The following is a 23,853-nucleotide window of genomic DNA, read 5'->3' as shown; positions in this document are numbered from 1 at the left end:
CACTAATGTGTCCACTGCTCTTATTCATCTGGGAGCTCAACAGGCTCAACCTCTCCAGCCCCATTGCTCTGGAAACGCCGCTGGTGGCAGGCAGGAATGTTGGAGCCGTTCTTCCCTACTTGCTGTCACTTTTATTGGGAACTTTGTTTTCCAGGCTGGCAGCCAGGACGGAAAAGCACAGACAACAGCTCTGGAGCCCAGCATGGGCATCCCCCATCGGACAGGGAGGAGCGATGCCTGCAGCAGTGCGGGACAGAGCCATGCCAGCAGCTCCCGGTGGCTCTGTGCGTCCATGCCTGTGGCTTCTCCTACACCCTTGAGAGCACCACACCGCCATGCCTGGGAACAAGGCCCTTCCCATAAATCACAGGTGGTGCTTTGAGACCTCTCTGTCACTGTGGTGGCAAAGAGTACTGCCCAGCCTCATTGCTTGGGCCCTGGCTAAGCAAGCAGGAGGAGGTGGCCTGCAGTACTGCATGCGTTTCATTTTTCCTTGGGCATCTGCAAGATTTCCAGGCATGAGTAAGGGCTGCCCAAGTAGCATGTAGGCAAGGCCCATAGGAATTAGGAGTAAGGCCCACGGCGAAGTCTCTCTTTCTCTCCCTCCCTTCAGGTTTTCTCCTGTAGATCCCCAGTCATCCTAAGGAGATGCTTGTTTTCACTGTGTTTGCCTTTTAGCTGTGTGCTGAATTTTGTCAGAAGATGTGAGAAAGGTCAAGTCAAACAATTAAGTGGTTATAAAGCATCACTGCTTCGGCAGTGCTCAGACCCCCCTGGCAAGCTCAGTCAGCTCAGGGTTTTAAAACAACGATGTTGTAACGCTCTCATCCTTTGTCTTTGCAGGGCTGTAGAAGAATGTTTCAGCTACCCCAATAATTAAAAAAATGCCTGCTAGTTGTTTGTTCTTCAAGCGTTCCTGCTGGTTCCCAGTAGTTAACACAGGAAACACCACGGGAACCGAGGGAGAGACTGGTCGAGAGAAGCAGAATAAATTAGGATCATTATTTCACCCTGATTCATGCTGGGGACTTCCAGTTGTTTTACACGCGCACTGGAGCTGGGGGTTTGCATTCAGACATGGCCAAAGAGCCACATCTGAGCTCTAAAGCCAGTGCTCGCTGCCGTGGGACCTGGGACCTGGGAGTGGGACCACCGAGGAGCGTGGCTGGAGGACGGAGCAGGCTCCCATGCCGGGAGGCAGCGGGGCCTGGGTGGTGGGCCAGCATTCTGCTGGTAGCCTGCGATGGGCTGCTGCTGACCCGACGGCCATGCCCTCTGCCTCGGTTCAGAGGAGGCTTTGGCCTCGGAGGAGCCGCCTGCTCGGCCAGCGTGGCCCTAGTTTCATCCCTAGGCAAAGGATGCCTTTTCCTTCCTTTGACCGGTTTCCGGGCTCAGTTCTTAAAAGGTAAATTTCTAGATGTTCTTTAAATGGTCTCCTTTTTTCCTTTCACAGCCCAAATATGCTCAAGCAGCTTTCCTCCAGTGCAAAGGCCTCTTTGCCTTTGCCTGTGCCCTTGCTCTGCATAAAGCTGAGGAGCTTAATGAAAGGTCCTGCACAGCTCATACCACTTGAGGGCAGTGGTTGCATGCCCAGAGCCTCGTTGCTCTCTCAGGGTAAAAGACCTCATAAAACAACAAAGTCTCACCATAGGTGCTATCGCTTAAGTCGTTTTTATTAAGTCAGATACTCCCTAATTCAGAGATATGGTCTAATACAAAAGGCATCACAGAATGCTTAACAAATGTGAGGCATTAAAGGAGATATTTGAAAAAAAACTCGTATACAGGTTTGCAGACTTTGTGTTGGGGCTCAAAATGAGCTGTGTTGTGGACATTTTTTTTTTTTTTTAAACACACCAAAGGAGTCAGTGCTTCGTGCTTTCATAATGCAGCTTCATAAATTCACTGGATAAATATGAAATGGCTCACGTGCCCCTTTCACTGGTTGGGAGCTGAGGTCCAGTTTTCCAGTTTGCAGCTGGGATAGTAATTTCTTCTGTGTTTTTACAGAATTTAACGTAACTTGAGCTCAGCCCAGCTGTTACCCAAAGGCCATACTTCAGCAGATGTGCCCGATAAGAGCAGTGATGGCTTGATCCGTGCCAGATTTCACACTACGTTGTCCCACAATCCAAGACATGACCTTGGCATCTGGTGCCCATATTTTGCTCAGGTAAGGTTTTCTCACTGTGCAGTTATGTGTTTGGCTAATCAATTTTCTCATTCCTGTGTGCTTTTGAGGCAATTTGCCCACCACAGCCCTGCCTACACAGCCAGGCACTGTGTTGGAGTGGCCATCAGGAGACTGAAGAGGGAAGACATCTGCAGGGACAATCATGACTTGTCATGACTTGTTCCGGCTGTGGCTCCCTCATGCCACGGTTTTGGTCCTGTCCATGTTTTTTCACTTCTGTCATTACCTGAGGATGCAGCCCACTTAAAAGGGATGCCTCTCAATTAAAATCTAGGTCTGCTCTGCCCTGTCATGCGAAAAGTTGTGTGTTTGAGGTGGTGGTTAGCCCTGCTTGTGTCTAAGCCTGCTGCAATAGGGTCAGAAACAAGAATAAATTGAACAGGCTTGTCTTGAGCTGCAAACCACTCACTACCTGGTGAGGAGCAGTCTGGGCGCAAGCTGCCATGTACCATTGGCTGGGACAGCTGTAGCCTGATGCCACAGTGATGGCCACACTCCCCTCTCCTTGCCTCCATGCTGGGTGCCATCGTATTGCCATGCCAGCTCCATGTTGGGGACGGCTACCCAGTATGTCACGGGGAAGGGGCACATCTGGAGTGGGACAGGGCGAGGGGGACTGGAGAGGCTCCCCCAGCTCTGCATGGTCCTGCCGGCTCCCTGCAGCGGGGTGGAAGCCCTGCCATGATACTGGCAGCATGCGCTGGAGGCCTCCTGCAGCCGATGGGATGTGCCAGAGATGGGTGGTGACGTGATCTGCAGTTCACTGCCCAGCTGTGTCTGCTGCGGCATCCCGGCATGGATGGGGCCTCCATCTCGGCGCCCCACGGCAGGGCGGCTGGGACTACGTGCCCCTGCCTTCCCTGCGGTAGCTGTGCCCTGTCCCCCACCGCCGCGCGTTCGCTGGCTCCCTGCCCCGGTGGTGCTACCCTCTTGGGGGTCCTGAGCATAGACAGGAGCCAAAGTTGTTTATATTTATTCAAATCCTATTTAGCATCCGTCAGGCTTAAAAATCCCATGACTACCCTCTTATACAATTTTGTTTGATAGGAAAATAATTAATTTTGCAATTAAGCTGTGCCCAGAACAAATGATGTAAGAGCACTCCGTATGGGCTAAATTAGTGCCTGCTGAGACACAGCGCCAGCATCTGTCTGGTTTAGTGACACTTATTTTAAACAGCCAGAGGAGGGGATAGTGCACCCTTCTGTGATTTTACTGATGGCTTCATCTCAGCCGGAGACACGGAGAGGACTCGGCAGTGTCAGCTGGTGCACGCTCTGGTCGGTCAGCAGTCAGAAACAATCTTACTCTGATGCCTCTTCTCTGTTTTAAGGAGATGGTTTTAGATTTGAGCTTGCTGGCCAGGTGGGCATCGCTTATGCCTCAAGTGGTGTGGGGAGCTCTGGAGAAAGGAAAGCCGCTTCCAAGAGTGTAAGTGAGGCACTTCAGCCATTGAGACCAACACTTCAGTAGGTGGCCTCTTCCTCCTAACTTCTAGAGCAAGGCTTTTCACCAGCACCATGAAGTGCCCAAGGGCCTTGGTGGCAGGGAAGGGTCCTGCCCCGTCCTTTCAGTGGTGTTACTACCCTAAGGGGTTTTAAGTTACTCCAGACAGAGAGCTCCACTTCTGGAGAAGGGTGATTTTTACAGTTAGCAAACAGGTTGCCATGGATTTCTGACCGCTGTGATAGCTGCTTGGTTTTCTCTAAGGAGCCCGCAGCAGCCAGGGCAATGTGGTGATATGTGGGAGAGGCTCTGTTTTCCCCCAGTGGGGAGCAGTCTCCGAGTCTGGAGCAGAAATCCCCCTGCTGATGGGAGGGGGATCCTTGCATGGGTTGAGGGGAGCACTAGGGGCACCCCATGTTCCTGGATACAGAGGGTGGTTCTGGCTTTGCCACCCATGCCTGCAGGAAGGGTGTCAGCGTGGTGCTGGAGCAGGTTCACCTTGAGGGCTGATGTTTTTTGGGGGAACTCCACAGAAGGAAGTGTGTTCATGTCCGTGATGCTTATTTTTCCCTGTGGGAAAAGAGATATTGTTTATTGTCTATCGTAGTCGCTTGTTAACTATGTAATTAGTGGGTCTACTTAATCTTGACTGTTTCATTTCCTTAGGGACCAGATGTCAAAGACAGCTTCATAAAAATTTGACAGCTTAAGTTTCCTTGAAACTGCGGTAAAATGCTGTCAGCAGGCCAGGAGGACCTTCCTTAAGCCTGTATCTGAAATACATAGCCTTGACTATTGCTCTTAGCTTTACGGGAGAAATGAGCCTTGTCTGCTGTTCTTCTGATGTTTGCAGGGTGATGACTATTCAGAAAATGCTGTGTTTTCTCTGGGTCAGGTGAGAAGCCTCTTTGACATGAGCATGGGAGAGCTGATCTGGGCGGCAGAAGGTTCCCTAGTCCCTTGCCCAGCTTCCAGCTGTGGATGCCATACACCCGTGAAAAGCAGTTGCACCTTGAGCTGAGGTGAGGGTGCTTCATTTGCATCAACGCTTATATTTTAAATAATTTTGTTGGGTAGATTGTGCTTGAGTTCTACTTCCATAGCTTTAAACTGCTCCATCAGTGACAGGAAGTAGCTCTTCTTCCTACATGGTGAATATGAAAATTTAATAAAGGAGATGGCTAGGAAAGTGGGAAGTAAGAAATAAGGTGATCAGGAATAGCCAAGGATTACTGAAAGAGTCCAAGACCCTTACGCAAACCCCAGGGGAGAACCAGGAGGTCTATGAAAAGGCAGACTCATCACTCAGCCTTTCCCCTCCTGTTGCTCCCCAAGCTCCCATCTGAAGGGCAGACAAATTGCCTTGATAAGAGAGAGAAATTTCCATGTCAAGGAGAAGGTATGGAAACTACCTCCAGGGTTTAATCTTAGAAATAAGCTCCCAGGTGGCTGTGTGGGAGACTTCTCCAGTGGGCGCAGAGCAGCAGTGCCACAGAGCCACTCAACTCGGTGCCTGCATGCGAGGGCTCGGTGGGAAAGCTGGGGGTTCCCCTGCAGCACACATGCAGCGCCAGGGGAGAGCATCCCATGCTCCTCAGTGCCTTTGCAGGTGTCAGTGACATGACAGCAAAGCCTAGGTCCTGACATGGCTCTGGAGACCGTCCTTGAGCTGCTGAGACAATGCTCCAGCCAGCAACCAAGCAGCTTTAGCAGTCTGGAAACTTTAATCCTCACCTGCAAATCAGTTTGGGTGAATTATCTGTCAGCATGCTGACCTCCATATCGTCTTGTTCCTCAACTCTGTTGTTGATGCCCTCAGCCACCATCCTTCCCAGCATGAGGGAAACATCTCTCTTTTGGAAAACAAAAAGTTATTTAAGTAATGCAGTCCAAACCAGAGCTATGTTTAAGTGCATACCTGACTTTGGAGGACCAAGCTGACACTTTGGATTTACAGGGCTAATAAGGAGGAAAACGGTGCTACCATTGCAGAGCGCAGGCTTTGTCTGGTTCTTGTCTGCTCCTTTGGCATCCTTGCATCACTGATTGTGGTGCCTGGAAATGATCTTGTCTCTTCTCTCTTCCTTTCGTGGTTACTCACAGACTTTGCAGGAAAGCTGTAGACTGTGCGTATTAGACGATCAGACTTGTCTCTCTCATATACATGTTTTAGGAGCTTTGAGAAGAGGACGTACTAGCTTGCTTAGCAGCGAAGAGCTCCCTGAGAGGCAGAAATGGCTGCAGCAGCTGCATGGCACCAGTTCATGAGGCTCAGGACCAAGAAAGCCATTGAGCGGATGGCTGGGGTCAGTCTAGGTCTTGTACCCTGCTTTATCACTGTCTCCTGTGTGGGGAAAGCAGTAGGGAAAGCTCCTGAAGCGACCTGAGCTTAATAACAGATGAGCATAGCACGTTGTAGTTACAGAAGGGTTTTCTTTTAAGCCTGCTTTAATTCTCAGCAGCCGCAAAGAGGCTGGTGTGAAAGCCCAGCTCCCGTAGCCCACCGGGGCACCCCGAGTGTGCCAGCCCAAGGGAGCAGCCCGAGCGGGCACAGGGGAGAGCAGGGCTTCACAAGGCAGCACTGCAGCTGAGGTGGGGCACCTGAAACCATGTCCCAAGGGACGTTTGAAGCCTGGCCACCTCTGGCTCAGTCCTGGACTACTGGCTAAGCTCTCACGTGATCCACAATCAATCGGCGGAGTAATCCTAAATAAATATCTGGGTGTAAAGCAGTACTTGGATATGGTCACCTGTTAGTTTACAGGGCAAGCTCTGTGAGGGCTCAGTGATGTGGTTATGCCGCTGCTTTTTAGTTTGGATTTGGGGGGACTTTTGCTCTTTCTTCCCCACTTATTTTGTTCCCTTTTTCTTCAACTGGCACTGCTTGTGATGGGACCCTGATTCAGACTGAAGAGGCAGGACATGCAGAGGTTATGGTGCTCGCTTGCAAGGGAAGAGAGCTGGACCTATTTCCTTGCTTACCCCTGCTGTAGGACACAGGCAAGTAAGTTTCTGCCTCTCTTCCACCTCTTCAGGCAGGGATTGAAGGCACATTTTTCCTCCTGGTGGCCTGGTGAGGATAAAGACCCTGGAGGATGGGAGACGTGGTACTGGGCTCCATCGTGCCTTGATGCAACACTGGGAAGGCTGGAAGCCTGGTGTGATGGGCTCTAGGTGCGTTCTTTGGTCTGAGGGAGGCTCAGGGTCCCCAGCACCCTGGGAGCCGGTATGTGCCATCCTGCCAAAGTCCTGTTGCCTCCTGCCTGAGCTGAGCCATTGGCCTTTCTGCATGGTGCGGACGGACCACTAAGAGGTCAAGAGGAGTGTTGAAAAACCTTTGTTTATTTGTGTCCTTCACCATCTGCCTTCACCTTTTGCAGCTCCTTAGGCCCACGTGGGCTGAGCTCTGCCTAGAGCAGCACCTCCGGGTGCTGGATCCCGCTCTGGCACCAAATGTATTCCTCATCCTCCCGGATGTTTTGCCGAGTTTCTGGGCTGGTAGAAACCTCGTGGCTTTGAGTGCCACAAATGAATTAGGCACCGTTGTCTTTTGGCTATTGGCGTTCCTGTGGTCAGCCCCTGTGCTCAGGCTTGCCCAAGCACCCAGACAATGGTGAGCCAAACCCAGCAGGGCAATGCTTTTGTCTTGCTTTAATTAGAGTAGGACACAATTACTAGCGGCGTGTTTTTATTTCCATTTGTTCATTCTGACAGCAACCAAAGGAAGTCATTATCTCTACAGGAGGATGTTTCAGCAAGTGTTATGGTGAATAAGCTAACAGGATCAGTACAAAGGAGAGTATCACGTTCTCTTACAGGCAGCAATCGATAATCAGGCTGTTACAAGGCAGATCCTTTCAAGAGGCATGATAGTGAGTCTGCACTCGGATCAGCCTTTAATCTTGGAGGATCACTAAGCTCTTTACAGGCTGATACATTTATCACAGTCAATCTGCCCCGTGACACAGGTATCCCTGTGAAGACATATGGCAGTTCTTTCTGTGCCTTCGGAGATGAAGAAAGTAAGTTGGATGGTCCCCACCTGCCCCTTTTGGACGGTAAGTTTCTGTATGGATCAGGCTAAAGATGGAAGGTCACGTCCAGGTTTGACCTTGGATAATGTTTCGCAACCTTCCCCACCCTGTGAACAGCAGCAACCCACAGCACAAAACATGCTCTTGGAAACTGTGTGCTCCTCTGGTCCCCTTAGCCTGGGACAGCAGCCTCGGTTTTAACTTTTCTGCAGCCCTTGCCTGCAAGCAACATTGTTCTTGGAGGCAAAATGTCCCTGAAGACCTGCTCTTCACGCTGGCAAATAAAGTATTTAAGCAATGTGATGTTTGTTAAAACAGCGAAATATCTTCTAAAAGTGTTTTTGCACAACACTGGAGAAAAATGGTAAGAGACACGTATACTGCAGGGTGTTCATTCTTGAGATCTCCAGTATTTCCTACTCTCGTCATTTTATCGCAAGTCTTTTGATCTTTGCTGTTTGCCCCAAAGCTGTGGGCATTAGGTGAGCTTCTCAACTTTATTTTATAATAAAAATGTAGAAGTTTGTAGCCCTCAGGGATTTGGAGAAAAGTTTGAAAATGCAATCATAAAGTTCAAGAAACCAGAGTGCAATTAGGAAAAGCTCAAACATTTATAATTTTCTTTAAAAACCAGAACAAAAACCCTTGTGATTTTTAAGCCGTGATTCTCTGGAGCCTGATGCATAATTTTTGACTATGTGGGGTTGGCAGTGCTGGAAAGGATGCTTTTCTCTGCTCAGACCATGTTTTTCTACTGGGAATTTTATTTACCAGCTACTTTAACTGTTTCTGCCCCTCTTCCTTGGCTGGCCTCGACTGCAGCTGGCAGCGGCTGAGGAGCCCTCTCCATTTCTGAGGGCTTGGAAGGGCAGCTGCAGGCAGCAGCGGCGGCGGCCGGGATCGCCCCAGTGGCAGACGCTGGGCTGCCCTGCATGGGTGCATCTGGCCACGTGCTTCAGACCTGCCAGGCAGCAAAACTTCCCTGAGGCCTCGAAGCCCGCTGTCCTGGCGGGGAAGGACCCGAGGCGCTCACCAGGGGCAGCAGCACCCCTTGTCCCCCGCTTAGTCACAGCCAGGGTGTGCAGCTCCTCCTCCGCAAACTGACAGCTTTGCTTGGAGAATTATCGCCAGCCTGCAAAACTTGCTGGAGGGATGCAATCATCTCCTCCGAGGGCTCATAAAGGAAAGGACCTCTCTCCCTGGGGGGTTTGTTTGCACGGCATGGTGGCTCCTGCGAGCGGGGTCCCCAGTGTGACCCTGCTTTCGGCGGGGCACGGAAAGGCAAGGTGCCTTCCCGAAAATCCCGCAGGGATGCGGTGACAACGCTGGTCTCTTCCATCTGCTTCTCCTGCCCCAAGCCACCCTCCCTCAGGCACTGCTCTTTTATATTTTTAGAAAGCACAGTTTATGTTTTTCAGTGCTAGCTTTGCACGTCAGCAGCCACTGCACAATGAACTCTCAGGGGCCTGTTTATTTTGCAAGCAAGGGTTGTACCCTGCAACAGTATTTTCCGCCGCGTCGTCATGAGCACCGTGGGCTCTAGTGGCTTCAAAATGGCAGCCTATTGTTTGGTGTCCCAAGCCCTGCTTGAAACCAGGTCCCTGCTGGACCTGTTTTAATCGCTCCTCTCTGTGAGCTATTTATCCGCCAGTGCTTTCAGGGGGAGTGGGGAGGGGCTCATTCCTATTTTAGGGGCCGATGCTGCAAGCAGCCCATTTCTCTGCCTCCCTCCCAACTTTCTGAGGTAGTCCTAGTTTAATCCAGCATGCGTCCCTTGCAGAACTGGAGGCTTTGGGGGCTGGCCGTGCTCGCTACGCCAGGCTCTTTGCTGCAGGGGCACAGCCCAGTGCAGCCTTTGCAGAATGATGCCTGCAATAGGGAAATTATGCTTTGGCCTGCTCAATCAAAAATTGTTTTGAGCTAAAAAATAAAATATCATTTCTCTGGATGGAGGAGGGCAGTGATGAGCAGAGCTTTGTTCTGCAGCTTATAGGATGATCATGGAGACTGGGGGACTCATTCATCAGCTTTTATAAGAGAAGATGGCAAGATCAGTAGAAAAGTGCAGAGGGTATAGCCTGGCTGGGCAAGGCCAGGATCTCCTCTCTCATTAGTCAGGATCTCCTCCCTCGCTGGCTGGGCTTGGGGTCTCTGACAACTCTCCTTAGAAATGACTTTGCTCCACCTCCCCCTGGCCCCACTGTGCGCACCCATATTAATATCCTGTACCCATCATTGCCCACAAAAATAGCTTACTAGAGGGAGCTTGTTTCTCCACGCCCCTCTTGTAAGCACCTGTGAGCCATGTGGCCGCTGTGGAACACCCTTGGCTAACCTGTACCATCTCCAACTAAGCTTTCAGGGCTTTGAATGTTTTCACATTTTCCTAGCTGGGCTGAGCGCCCTTCCAAATCGTCAGCCTGACGCCACCCATGCTGATTTATGTTCCCTGAGAAATGCAGTTGTAACTATTTCCATTAAGAGAGCCCTCAAATCCGTAAATGGCTCCAAAGTTGTGAAGAATGCCCCAGCCTGGGACTGCAATGGCCCTGGCTCCCTAAAAATTGCCCATTATGTTTTCCTGAATTTGGCTGTATCTGATGCTTCAGTTAAATGGTGGTTTTGCTTCCAGCACGTGCATGTGTGCAAGGCACAACATCTGCTTATGCTGATGTCGTGGCCACAATTTCAGACTCCACCAGGACTGCTTTCTCCCGCTAAGGCTTCTCCCCAGGTAAGTGCCTCTTGGTTTGTCCTGTTCCTTCCTATATTTGCTCATCCACTTTGAAAAGAAGCTCTCCAGAGCCCACAATATTATTGGTGTTTATCTAGCACTTGTTCAGGGTTTTGCTAGCAAAGAGGGCACAATTCTTGCATGGTTCTCAGGACGACGCGCTTTATTTCAGACACGAGCAAACCCTAGCTCGCGCTTAGTATGTGCAAGCCTCTGTGCAGCGCTGCATTCACCTACGGAGGTATATAAAGGGTAATGATACTGTTGCCCAGAAGGCTAACACATCAAAGGCCAAGGAGCAGTTAAAATGTATTACGAGCTGTTGGCAGTGATTGTGGGGGGTATTCGTGTATTGCTGGTTTGGACAGCCCGAGTAAATGAAAACCCTCTGGATTAATTGGTACACCAAAGAGATTTGGAGGAAAATGGAGGCTGATGGAAAATGACAAACAAGGGAAAATACAGATAGCTGGGTGTGCTGACCTACGGTGGGGTACCGCTGATTAACTTATGGCTCCCTACTATGCCCTGAGAAGCCAAGCAGAGCTGGGGGTGCCTCGTCAGGAGCTCACCCGGCGCTTCGGTGGGAGCGGGCTGAGCCCCACAGGCAGCATCTGCGGCACTGCTATTCCAGCACAGCCAAGCTGGTAGTTAGAGGTGAGACTTACCAGGTGTCTTGTGACACCTGGACACCACGGGACAAGAGTTTAATTATTTTTAATGATGTGGGGGCCAGGGGAGGGCGGGGAGGTCGTATGGTGCCTGGTGTCACAGAGCAACTGAAGCTGGGAACTTCAAGATCCACTTGCAGAGAGACCGCTGGCTGAATCGGATGATGACCAACGTGGGGAATATTGAATGATACGATCCCATCTTTTACTAGGATATCCATATTCCAACTACTGTTATGTGGTTTTTTTACTAATACTTCAATTATACACAAACAGCGTCTAACCTGGGCGTTAAGTGACAGCCATTCAAACACCAGTCATACCAGCTCATTCACATACTAATTGATTGGCTGGTGCAGGACCACCACCTCTCAACACAGCATGGCCACACCAGGTAAGTCGCGCCTTTGCAGACCACCTGACTGGTGACCGGGGCAGGGCACCCGTGCTGATGACAGTGGGGAACTGGCACTGACCTGGGGATCTCTCACCCGTCCACACTGGGGCTGCAAGGGCAGAGGGTCCTTGTCTTCTCTCTGATCAGCAACTGGGTTTGCCAGTGGGTTTCCAAAAGAACTTCCCCAAAGCCAACCTGCCATGACTTGTGCTTATATCAGTGATCTCTCATCTGGACGTGGGTCATCCCATCAGGCACTTCCTCAGTCCTCTTGCCACGATCTTACCTAGTCATTGGTGATCTGGTAGATTGTGCTTTTCTACTGTTAGTCTTAACTAGACACCTCGCAGTTTAGGTGGTTTCCTATTCTGTTACACCAGTTCCCCTGCAGCCCAACAGTTCATTCCTGCACCCACCATCTTAACTCCACGCTTCACGATTTTGTCTCTTGCAGCATCCTTGTCGTAGGAAGAAAAGCACAGAAGGTGGTGTGCTTCTGGTCACCTAGTGATTTACAAGCTCTCTTTCTCCTCACATGATCCGTTCAATGCATGGAAGAGGGTGCTCAAACTGGCAGGTTCTCCTGCTGACTGCGTGTCCTTCTCCCGGCAGCTGTGTGGGTGTGATGGGGATGGAAGGTAAAACAACACAGGGTGAGGGCAAATTCCAGGGGGACCTTTTTCTGCCCTTTCCCTGAATATACTTACGAGAAAATTATGCGAGTAAAGAGTTGGCAGAAAGACAGAGAAAAAAAGCGAGATGTTGTATGCAGCGGTACCTGCGCAGGTAGGATCGCTCATCTCCCCAAAAGCTTGACTCCTGCTGACCCAAGGCTGACAGGCTCCCGTCCTGTCTCCCAGCTCATTGTCACAGATTATTTAAAACATGGCTCAGCTCTGCAGTCTCCGTCACTACCCACCCCACTGTCCTTCTGCTGGCAACCTCCTTCCTTCCATGGGTGTCCCAGGAAAAGCCTTGTTTTCGGCTTGTGCCAGGGAGCATTGTAGCAGGGTGGGAGAAGCAGCAATCTTCTACACTTTTTTCACATAGCGAGGGCGTAAGAATGAGCATCACCAACTTATTTCTGACATGTTCCTGAAAAATTCCTTGCTTCTCCCATAAATCCAAGACATATATAAAGAATTTGTTTTCAGTCTTTAAGACAAGCATCAGTTTTAAAATCTATTTTTAAAGCAAATTGCATTGTCATTTATCATGTTAAACTGAAGTTTTTAAAGTGCTCTCATCCTTGAAAAAAAGAGACCATTTCATTTTTGGTGACTAATGATGAAGTGTTTTCTAAAGGTGACTGAGCATAGCACAAAGAGTCCTAAATATATTTATTAGCTTATTAAACATAATGAACTGAATCTGGTTGCTAATATTAGCTATGCCTTTGTACGTGAAAAGCACTTTTGGTTAGCTAGACAGTTTCTTATCAAAGAACAAAACCGCAACATTAAAACATATGCAGCTTACTGAATAATCATGTTATTTGTCAGACAAGCAGAAGAATCACCACTGAAGTGCTCTCAAAGTGCCAAATTGGGTAATATACATAATTAGGCCCCATTTGATTAGATATGTGCCCATGGTAACAGCCACACTCATGATCCACATATTAGTACAGCCTTGAAATAATCTTCAAGGGGGATGATGGCAACAGAGCACATCTGAAGCTTCACTGGGGAGACTTTTGGAACATAACCTACATGCCGATTTTCTCTGTTCCTATGGTTATTCTTTATTTTATCTTATTATCTTTTATTTTTAAAACAATGCATGCCTTGGTTCTCAAAGGTGATATACGGCTTCCACGAAATGTCACTACACTTTTATCCCTAAAAGGAAGATCTCTTAATCATCTGCATCACATTTTAAAGCCTAAAACCTTCCTATATTTAGGGACGCATCCTGGCAATTGGCAAGGCTGCTGCAAGCTGTTCCGAGGAGGTGGGAACAATCATCACCTGGAAGCCAGCCCATCTCAGATCCACTCTCCTCTCGCAGCTCAGGACAGCCCGGTGATGGATAAGGCCTTCTGGATGTTCTTTTAGACTTTTGCAGGAGCCTCGCGAAGAGACTGCAAGCTCTCAGCGAGAAGACTGATTTTGCATCAGATCCAAGCCTCTGAGAGAGCCTGTAAGCACTGAGCTACTGCCAACCCACAGGGAATGAGTCCGGAGGGTACTGTTTGGGTAACAGTGGAACCCAAGAGAGTTTGTTTAGCCGTAGATGCAATATGAATTGTTCCTGCAGTTTATTTTTACATGCTTAGAGGGTGAATGAGTTTGGAAAAGTCAGAGAGAATCAGAGAATTAGCAGAATGAATTATTAGGGGTTATTTATATAAAATGAGAGAAATGTATCTCCTGGTGCAACAGTGTATGTCCAGGACTGACGAGAGTTGCTGCTTTTGCAGTAATGCCTACTGGGAAATATTTAAAAGAAGATTTTCCCCCAATAAGGAAGAGACCAAGATACGGAAAATTTCCCCCAGATGAAGGCACCAGGGGAAGACTGGTCTGTAGCAGGGAAACCTAAGCAATGGGTGCTGAGAGTCTGGCAGAAGAGGACTGTGGAGCCCCAGTCCTGGCCAGTTTGGTCCAGAGGGCTAAGGTAGACATGGCTAGTCTGGCCATGTCAACTATCCCACCAGTGCGAGAGAGCCATGGCATACCCACATGTGGACACCTCACCCCTTGGCATCAAGGGACGCTGTCTGGGGTATAAGATGGAGAGGAAATCAACGCTGAAAGACTGTTCAAAATAAAGGCACAAAGATGATTTAGGATGTCTTTTAGCTTTTGGGAAAAAGAGGGCTATCCCAAGTGTACAGGAAATGCAGAACAGCTAAAAAGCTTTGGTGGGGCTTAGCACAGGGGAAGACTTTATGCCCCGGTTTGGCTGTTACCTGGCAGAGAGGGGGGAGCGCTTTCTCCAAGGGGCTGGTGACACAGGCAGTCACGTTTGCATCCTTCAGCTCGAGGGCAAGAACACTGTAAGTCGTGTCCACACAAAGGCATAGAACTGTTACTAGATGCAGTGTTAGGATTACACCTACTGAGGCGAAAGGAGACCTGTGGATCCACCTTGGGCATGCAGCGCGTGATTTGGAGTTCTCCATATCAGCGTGCTCTTAACCATGCTTGGAGGACAGGATCCATAATTCTTAGCAATATAAATTAAGATCACTGGTCAAATTATGCTGAAGTTGTGAAATTCCCATACCCCTCCCTCTTCTCTTTCAACAAGTGCTGGTTTTAGCATTGCTTCCCAAAGCAGGGGATTATTCAAACCAGTTCCTCGCTATTCACATCGGCACCAAATTATTAGGTCTGAAATAGGTCAGACCAAAACCCATATCTGCCCTGGCTGAGAGCGGGAGGACTCTAAAGGGAATTGGGTGGTGTGTGAACCCTGCGGTGACGGTAGTGATGGTTGTACCAGCCCTAAACACTCTGTTCTTAGGGTACCTTGTGGAAAGCCACTGCTTGTGTTTGACAGCGCACTTGCACTGGATATGCCCAGGCGCTTGGGACCACCTGCAGACTGAAGGGCGTCCTCTGGTCGTGGGGCTGGAGGCCTGGCAGCTATATGGGTGGTGAAACCAGTCCAGAGAGAGGCCTGGGGGTGCCACTGAAAGGCACAGTGGATGTACCCTGGGCACGCGTGCGAGGGAGAGTGCTCACACACACATGCGTGTGTAGGCAATATTGGCCCCTCCTGTGATAAATAGCTCTAAGTAGAGCTATGTGAGATTTTGAATTTCTGCTTCTGTTTTCCAGAACAGAACAAACTGGGGCAAAAAAATAGGAAAAAATTGTTTCCTGGAATTAAAACAGTCATGTTCAGAAATGTCTCCGTGTTCTGTTTTGACATTTTTTGGATCAAAGTGAAGCATTTTGACGTTTCTGAGGTAGGAATGTTTTGTTTCAATTTGTTGAACTGACATGAAACGTTTCGTTTCAAGTCTGCTTAACATTAAAGTAGGCAGCGCCTTTCCTTGGGTTTGGGTCCCATTCTCTCCTCTGGGCTGTGCTCCCTGGGAGCTCTGCCCAGCTCCCATAAAGCTTGGGCAAGGTCCACGCTGTTCTCAGTAAATGCAGCTCAGCCGCAAGCCCCATGCACAGGAAAGAGGAGAGGCCTTTTTGGGAAAGTTCATTTTGATGCTGAACTCGACTAAAATGAAAAACTTGGGGGCAGTTGAAGCAAAGCACTCTGTTCCGGTTCACCTCCAACAAAACATGATTTCTTGTCAGCAGCATCCCTGTCTTCCCACAGGCACTTTTTGTGTTGCAGAAGCTTTTCTTCTTCAGTTTTTTCTGATCAAAAAAGAAGGAGATCTCCCAGTGAGTGCCTGCATAGGTGTTGACATGATCTACACCAATAAACTCCCCGAGGGCTGCAGGCTGGTCCCCTGGACTTAGCGGTGAAGCTGTCCTTTAGTGTTGGCTGAGCAGATTTCTCCAAGAAGCTAAAGAACCCCGCTCGCCTGCTCGGGGGCTGGCTGAAGCTGGGGCAACCTCTGGCTGGGCTGTCCCCAAGGCGGGCGAGGGGGCTGCAATAGGAACGGGAGGTTCTCTTAGGGCATCGGCAGACCTTGCACTTTTTATAGAAATGGCTGTAGGGTGTTCCAGGGATTTCTGAAGAATTTTACCTAAAAGTCAATCCAGAAGTTGCTTTGGTTCATTCTCAACAGCTCTCAATAGAACTGGGCAGATCCTACTACTTACTGTGGGGGATAATTGAACCCTTCTCCCTCCCCCTTTCCCAGGCAACAGCTTCAAAAGATCTCTGATTTTGCTCACCAATCAAGCAATCTCATTTGCAAAACAACTGCAAGGGCCCTGCGAAAGCAGAGGGCCGGGTCCTTTGTTAAATGGTCCCTTTTGGTGACACAAAGGAACCATAAAGGTGATGGAGCTGCAGCCTGGACAGCCGCATTTCCTGGACTGTGCAGGCTGGCCTCCCCCCCCCCGCTCCCCGCTGTAATTTCAGACTCCGAGCCTAAGGATTATGCAGGGCTTGAGCCAAAGGAGAACAAGGTGCATTGCAACTATTCTTAGCTCCAAAAATTATTCCTGGCTTTGCTTTGAAATCTGAACCAGGGTGAATTTCTCTCCCCCTTCCCCTAGTCTGTTTCCTCTCCTCTTTCATGTACCTATTTGCATAGACTGTCATCGTAAGAATCTCCATTAAAATTGAAAGCCTCCTTCCTGCATGTCACCTCTCGCAGCCCCCTTCCGCTTGCCCTGCGTGACTTTTGGAGGGCTGGAGAGCAAAGGTCCCGCGCTAGCTTCGCCTCCCCAAGCCCTGCATTCCCCCTGCCATCAGTCCTACTCCTCCGTTGCTATAGGAACGTCTATCAACTTGGGAGTGCCAGAGAAAAAGAGCAGAGAATTATCTTAATTATTTAATGATTGATTAATATACGTTTATAGAGCACTTCAAAACCATGCATCTTTCTGTAAATTGTTTATTAACTGGGCAAGCAGTATAATTTGCTGAACATCCTCCACTCTCATTGGTTTCAGTGGGAGGAGAGGGTGGTAGGCAGCTTGCAGGACTTGTGATGATTATATTATTAAGAGTACTAGTAGTTCTGCTTCAGGAAAATAATTTAAATATGAGCCTTCCCTTCAAGTTTTTGTAGGCAGGGCTGCTCCCAACACCTGCCACTGACGTTGCTCAAACGCCTCCATTATAAAGACCTGTGTTCAGCTGTTTTTTGGCAGATTTTACCCACCTGGAAAGAGGAGTCTGGCTTGCTTCTCCTTGAGGCTGGATAAAGTGATGAGGCCTGAGGGAGCGCTTGCAGCTGGTGGTGCAGCATGGCTGGCTGGTACAGGGAGGCTTCTGGCTCAGCTGCTCCTCTCCTGCTGAGTGACAATATTTTTAATAGGAGGCTGTTGCTAAAATTTGTGTGCTCTGTGCCTGTAAGGTCAGGTTGGAAGGACTGTACAGGCAGGCTGGGTGAGGAGGTATGGAAGCAGGAGCACGGTGGTGGTGCCATGCTCGTTGCCTTTCTCTCGTGTCCGCTTGATGCTAGCTAGACTCACATCTGCTGCCCATGCTGGTTCTGAATCCTGATCTCTGACCCAGGTGACCTGCTGAAGCTGGCCTGCCTCTGCTCCCTCCAGCCCCCAGGACCTTCTTCAGATGCTGTAAACTGTGAGTGAGCAAAATCAGCCAGCACTTGTGCAGCACCCTTTCTCTGATGCCTGGCCTCCCTCTGGCTTCCTCATTGAGAAATGAGACCTGCAGCCTGAACGGCTTTGGTGTGAGCTGCCAGGCACCTTGGAGACCCACAGGGCTTGTATGACCTCGGTGTCCAGCCTGACTGTCCTTGTAGGTGCAGGTGGTGAGAGGGGCTGATGCAGTAGGATACAGGCAGCTGCCAAAAGCTGGTGCTCTCTGTCTGACTAAGGAGGGCTCCTTCCCTGAATAAGGCTTGCAGGACCATGGCTGCTGTGATGGAGGATGATTGGGAGGGTAATAACTATAGCTAGTGCATGTGGAGGGGCTGCTTTTCCCAGGTACTGCTCTGTATGACACACTGAAGACCTGTCATGCCATGGGATGGGTGTTGATCAGGTGTGTGATGTGCACGGCTCCCTGGTTTTCAGTGGAAGTATGGAATGAATAAGGAGACTTACAAATCAAAACAGATTTGCCCTGGATTCACATTGGTATTTAGGAGGTATTAAAACCCTACTGATTTCAAGGACTCTCAGGCTTTTCAGTCCCTGTGAATCCATCTGCTGTAGAGCAGTCATCCCTTAAAGATGCCTTCACATGTGGCAGCCACCTTCCTGGTTCATTTATAGGGCTTAATCATGGATTGCTGCAGAAAAGTCCATGCTCCAGCTGAAGAAAGCAGTAGCCAGATTAGGCTGTTATTCCGTAGTGGTTCAGCACTAGAGGGGGATGTAGCATGTGCTTTCCAGCACATTTCGTATGTGCATGCAACAATATTTTACAGCAGTATTTATGAGGAGGCTGGTTTTTTAATTGCTGACATGAAGATTTTTCTCTTGCGGGGGCAATTTTCTTGCATAGGATAAAAAAAAAAAAAAAACAGAGAGGCTGCTATTTTCCAAGCCTTAAAAGACTGTGTTTGTAGCCAATGAATTTTGTTATGTTTCATGTGTCTTGGATATCGGGGCCTCAGAACGTAAGGTGATTCTCAGGTTGGGTTTTTGTTTGTTTGTCTGACATGAGCAAACAGCAAATAGAGGCTGCTCCTGAGCTTAGCTGTAGCTCTAGTCCAGGCTGCTGGCTGGAAGGGTCTGAGCTCTGCCCTTCTTGCCATGGGGACACTTAGTGTGCTGCGCCGGAGGGCTGAAGCCCAATTGTGGTAGCGAGTCCTGTGAGCAGCTGAACGAAGGTGTGAAGCCAAATCCACTGGACTGAGAGCTGCATGTTTCTGTTCTGAGCAAAAATGGCTCTTTGACTTCACAGATATCCCAGTAATAAAAAACCCCAGTTGTCCACTTCATGCATGAGCAGAACACTTTGCAAAAACTGCTGCTGCCTTGTGGAGGTTTTGCAAAAGCTGGTCAAATTCCTGTCCTCTCCTCTTCTTTTTCCTCCTCCTCTCCAGTGAGCCCTTCTCGTTCCGTGTTTTACTCCACAGTGAAGCAGTGTGTCAGTGAGGGGAGGTGACTTGATAGCCCGTTAGCCCAGGGAATTTCTCCTGGTGCATTTGGGTCCGGTATCTGGGGAGAAGAGCAGTCTGGCTTGGTGTACGCCACGTATATGCGCAAACACAGCTGTAGCAGAAGGTGGGAATGACGCTTGCTGAAGAAAATCCGTATTCAGGCCAGAGGGTACAGACTCTCGCAATCCAAATTTTGCTGGTTTGCTGTCTATGGGAGACCTTCACGCGCAGCCCCGTGCCCTCCTCTCCTCCTCGTACCCTGGACATTGCACGGGGCTGCGGTTCCCACCTCGCACTGAGGGCAACGTCAGCTAGCCAGAAAAGATGTCCCCATTCACATTTCCACATAGAAACTTTTCTTCCCCTACTTTTAGTGCCTGTAATTACCTCTTTACTCCAGTGCCAGCAATCTTCCATCAGGCATCGTTATTAACAGAGAGAAAAGAGAAGGGGAGGGAGGAAGGGAGAGTGAGAGCGCCACAAAACTTAATTTAATCGCAGCACCCCATGCTCAATTTAACAGACACAACAGCTCAGAATGGGGTCCCTGTGCAACGGGAGGGCAGGCAGTGGAGCGTCCCTGGAAAGAATTAATTGTGGATGACAATGTGTAAACAGTGCAGATGAATAGGGCATGCAGGTGTGAGGCACCGGGGCCATCCCGGGGACTTTTTCACACGAATTTCAGCTCCTTCACTGCTGACCTGCTCCCGAAAACGTGATTAGTGTCGGCGTTGGGAAACCATTCAGGGTGTCAGGATTTGGCACATATTAGCCAGCCCTGGGGGAGAGGGGAGGGAGCGCATGGGGGCTATGAAAGGAGGAAGTCTGGCGGACAAGGGGATTGTTAAAGGGCCAGAAAATCCTCACTGCTCCAAGGTGCCCTCGCTGCTTGGAGGAAAATGGAAGGGAGTCAAAGCAGAATACAGCTCTGAGGCATCCTAGCCCTAACCGAGCTATGTGGAAAACAAGGCATTGCATCGTGGAATACTTTTCTCTGGGTGTCCATCATAAATATTGATGATGTTTATATTACTGACTTTTTCTTGGCTGTGGCATTCATGGCTCTAGACACTTCAGCTCGAGAGATAAACAGTCAAAACAAGCACGAGAATTAATGACACAGCAGCACCAAGAACAGGAAATATCTCCTGGGTAACATATGGATGTTATTCAGCGTGCAAAAATCCCCCTTCATCAATATGTACCCTATATGTAAGGTGATACATACAGCCAGTGGGTTGTATAATGGGCCCAATTTACGAAGCACGAGGCTAGACGCTCTTAAATTATATTCCCCCTGCCAGCCTGGCCCTCTGCATCCAAGCAGAGGATTTAAGTGCAGAGAGCAGACAAGGTTACTGATCTTTTTTCCTACTCAGGAGAATGATGTGAAGGGAAGAACAGAACTTGATGAGGACTACTGTGAATACCAGTGCCTCTGCTGGACTTTGTTACTCTCTTTCTCCCTTGCTAGGAACCCTTTCCCTGCCTGTCTTGCGGCTTGGGCAGCATGGCACGCTTGCTGTACAGATACCTGCTGAGATTCCCAGCTTTGCACTCCCTAGACCGCTGAAGCCCAAAGGCTTGGGCCTCATGTAATATAACAATAATAAAAGCTATTCTAACTGCAAACACATCTGTGGATGTGAAGGTAATGCTGGATTCTTGCTGGCCTGGTGAAGAAAAAGGGTATTGTCACCAGTACTGGTTTGGGAACACGGACAGCTGTGCAGGAGGCAGGGTGAACCAGCCCCTCGCTAGGCCGTTTCAGCTTGGAGAGATGAGGTAGGTGGTGAGGGGGAGACATGAAATGTCAGCACAGAAACCATGAAGGCCAGTATACCCAGTAGAAATCTCACCTCAAATGCAGAGTTGAACTTAGTTATTCACTGTTGGAAAATTAGCTACTTATTTTGTTCAGTAGCCTACACATACGTGACAGTCTAGTTAAGCATCCTTTTGTGAAAAGTCTGGTGGTGGCTATTGCTTCCTTCAAGGGGTGTTGTGGGGCTGAGGTCACATGGGGAAATACCGTGCTTGGGCAGTGGAAGTTTTGTCTTTGCCTCTGATTGTGGCAATTGTAGATGATTCCTCTGGTAAATCACAGCAACAGCTATGTGGGAAAGGTACTCCATAAGTGCTAATGTGACCTGGCACCACTTGTGTGCTCAGCGAAATTGTTGGCAGAAGAGGAAAATTGGTTTGCTGTTAAGCCCAGTGATATCTAGGTTCATAAGAAGCAAGAAATAATACCACAGGTTTTACGGAGTGTACATCTGGGGAAGTTCAATCCTGCAGCTCTTGAGATGGGACCCTCCCTGCCTAACAAGCTTCCGAAAAGCTGGGTACCCAGCTGAAGCCATTCATCTCGATTCTCTCTGGGACCAGGAGGACTCCAGAGGGTGCATGACCTCACTTATCTTACATGCCCTTAGCAGGGACAAATGACAGTTGCTGCACTGCAACCTGCTTGACTGACTGCTGTTTCCAAAAATGATGATCAGTGCTATTGTTATTTCTTCCCCTGGCCTGCTCCCAGCCAATTGTTCCTGCCTCCCTCCACCAAGATATCTGCCCTCTCGGAGTGCAGCTAGCCTTAGGGAAGCCGACGCTGAAAGGACTTTCCTCTTATGAACGGTGCATGGTAGCTCTTTTAAAAACCATCAGAAATAAGTCAATTCTCTAATGGTTGTTCTTGCCAAGGTGAACGTGATGTTTTTCAGAAGAGGGAGTTAGCCTTCTTGCCCTAGACAAATTCCAAGGTACAGGCTTTAAGCAGTTTTAAAGGAAAGGATGTTGCACTTGCTGCAATATCGCTGTTTCTCAGCATCTGAGTTCCATGCAGTGGTGCTTGTGCTTGGGCAATTGCTCCTTATGCTTTTAAAGCCCCTTCCCCCCGACTCGTTTGCATGGTGTTATTATTTTGAGAGGCATTTGCTCATCTTTCCAATTTTGCTTTTCATTGAGGGAGAATAATGCGCTAGACATCTCAGTGACTAGACAGCTAGTAATTTACCCACTGGAAGAGAGGGCTGTAGGAGCCAAGGAGATCAGCTCCCCAGACACCTGACCAGACCTAGGGTCTATTGTAGGCAATGAAGGACTGTCTTCAGGCAGGCTCTGTGTATCCTACAGGATGAGCTAGCTGGACCCTAACAGGTACACCAACAAAGACTGGTTTCTCAGAAAGGCTGTAATACTTCATCAGCTAGAGGACCCAAAAAATGTTCCTCATTTGAACTTACAGTTGGATCAATGGATCTTCACTTGCACTATATTTAAGGTTCTACCATCTATCCATGCCCCTGCCATAACTCCTTGTGGGAAGCTTTCCTTGGGGCCACCCTATCATGACAGTGCTGAAGCCCTAAGGTGCTCTGGTTCAGAGCTGCCTGAATAGCAGGGTTGTGCTGGTTTGTTCCTGGACCTTGGTCCTAGCTGAAGGACCTGCTGCTACACCATCAGCAACAGCTCTGCTGATGTTTGCTAGTTGAGGACTGAGCTAAAATGCTGATTTTTCACAACTTCCTACATTTTTTTGTGCAAGATCTTGCTTTACAGCCACTAGCTGCAATAGCACCAAGGAAGGCTATGTTGAGTTGGTTTAGTTCAAGAGTGGAGGAGATGGGGCTAATGGCAGGTCAATAATTTGCAGGCAGTGAAAATGAGACAGCAGAAGAAAGTGAGGATGTGGCTCCCCAACCAGCTGTGTTAAAGTTAAGACCATAGTTGTAGCTTGAATTTTTACAGAATCCTCACACCACTCTAAACTGATATTGCATATAAAGTGTGGTCCTTTGGTGAAAAATCCCTCTTTCTTGTAGGGTATCCGATAAGTGGAGATGTTCTCAGGCTTGCTGAGAAATCAGTGCAAGGATGGACTCTGGGAAGTTTAGAAGTCATACATGTATCTGCTGCTTCTCCAGCCAGCTCCACTGCTGTGTATGGTACTTAAAATGGGATCAAAGCCTGGCCAGGGTGGTGGTGAAGGGGCTGGACTGCTGGGCACTGTGACCTTTGCAAAGGTGCTGATCAAGTTGTGGTGCAGGTAGGAAGACCTGGTGCCCTCCCAGGCTGCAGAAACCCTTGCACACAAGCTTATTGTGGCTGTGGATTGAGTGATGGGTTTACCTACAAAAATCTGAACAGTTTACATCAGAATTCCTGATGGTATTCCTAAATTATCGTGAAATTCATGTTGCTGCTCTTCTCATTGCTTTTTCCTGACATCAGCAGCCCTTTTTCAAGCCTATCAGATTGTTGACTGAGCCTAGACCCATATGCCTCCTGAGCCATGTCTTCAGATACGCCCCACTGGTTAACCAGGGGAAGAGCTCTGCTCTGGAAGCAGACGTGACTGAAAATGAACTTGTCTGCCTGGCATTTCTCTTTTATGTGAGAAGGGAGCTTGATATGACAAAATGAGAAACCTCCCTTTCCCCCAGACCAAGGCAACAATATTGAAATATCTATCTCCTTAACAGTGGGTGTGGGGGGGAAAACCCTGGGGTGGCCAAAAGGGATGTTTCTTATAATTAAATAAAAAGACAGCTTAAATAAGTAGTTAAAATTGTGGAGAATTCTTCACGGTGGTTCCCTTTACCAGCTGTACTAAAGGTCCCCATGTTTCTCTTGCTTTCTCATAAACACTTCTGCAGTGGATATTGGTTAGCATATCTGATGAATTTGATGATATACTGAGTCCAGCTTT

At 48.9% G+C, this 23,853-nt stretch overlaps 1 long non-coding RNA gene across 2 annotated transcripts; it reads left to right on the top strand.

Annotated features, from left to right (window-relative positions):
* The first annotated feature begins 165 nt into the window (after nt 1–165).
* On the top strand, nt 166–11,110 carry LOC148057148 (uncharacterized). 2 transcript variants are annotated; one of them, XR_015701990.1, is made up of 8 exons: nt 166–370; nt 844–1,405; nt 2,011–2,173; nt 4,536–4,662; nt 5,814–5,946; nt 6,547–7,698; nt 10,307–10,408; nt 10,945–11,110. It is a non-coding gene; the product is annotated as an uncharacterized LOC148057148 (long non-coding RNA). The 2 variants fall into 2 exon arrangements; XR_015701989.1 differs by having other exon boundaries at nt 10,307–11,110.
* Nucleotides 11,111–23,853: the final 12,743 nt, after the last annotated feature.

The sequence above is a fragment of the Nipponia nippon genome, unplaced genomic scaffold, assembly GCF_047370975.1.
Source record: "Nipponia nippon isolate SJK-2023a ecotype South Korea unplaced genomic scaffold, ASM4737097v1 scaffold_10, whole genome shotgun sequence".
NCBI classification, from domain to species: domain Eukaryota; kingdom Metazoa; phylum Chordata; class Aves; order Pelecaniformes; family Threskiornithidae; genus Nipponia; species Nipponia nippon.
Note: the sequence above shows the minus strand (reverse complement) of the source record. Positions and strands in the feature narration are given on the sequence as shown.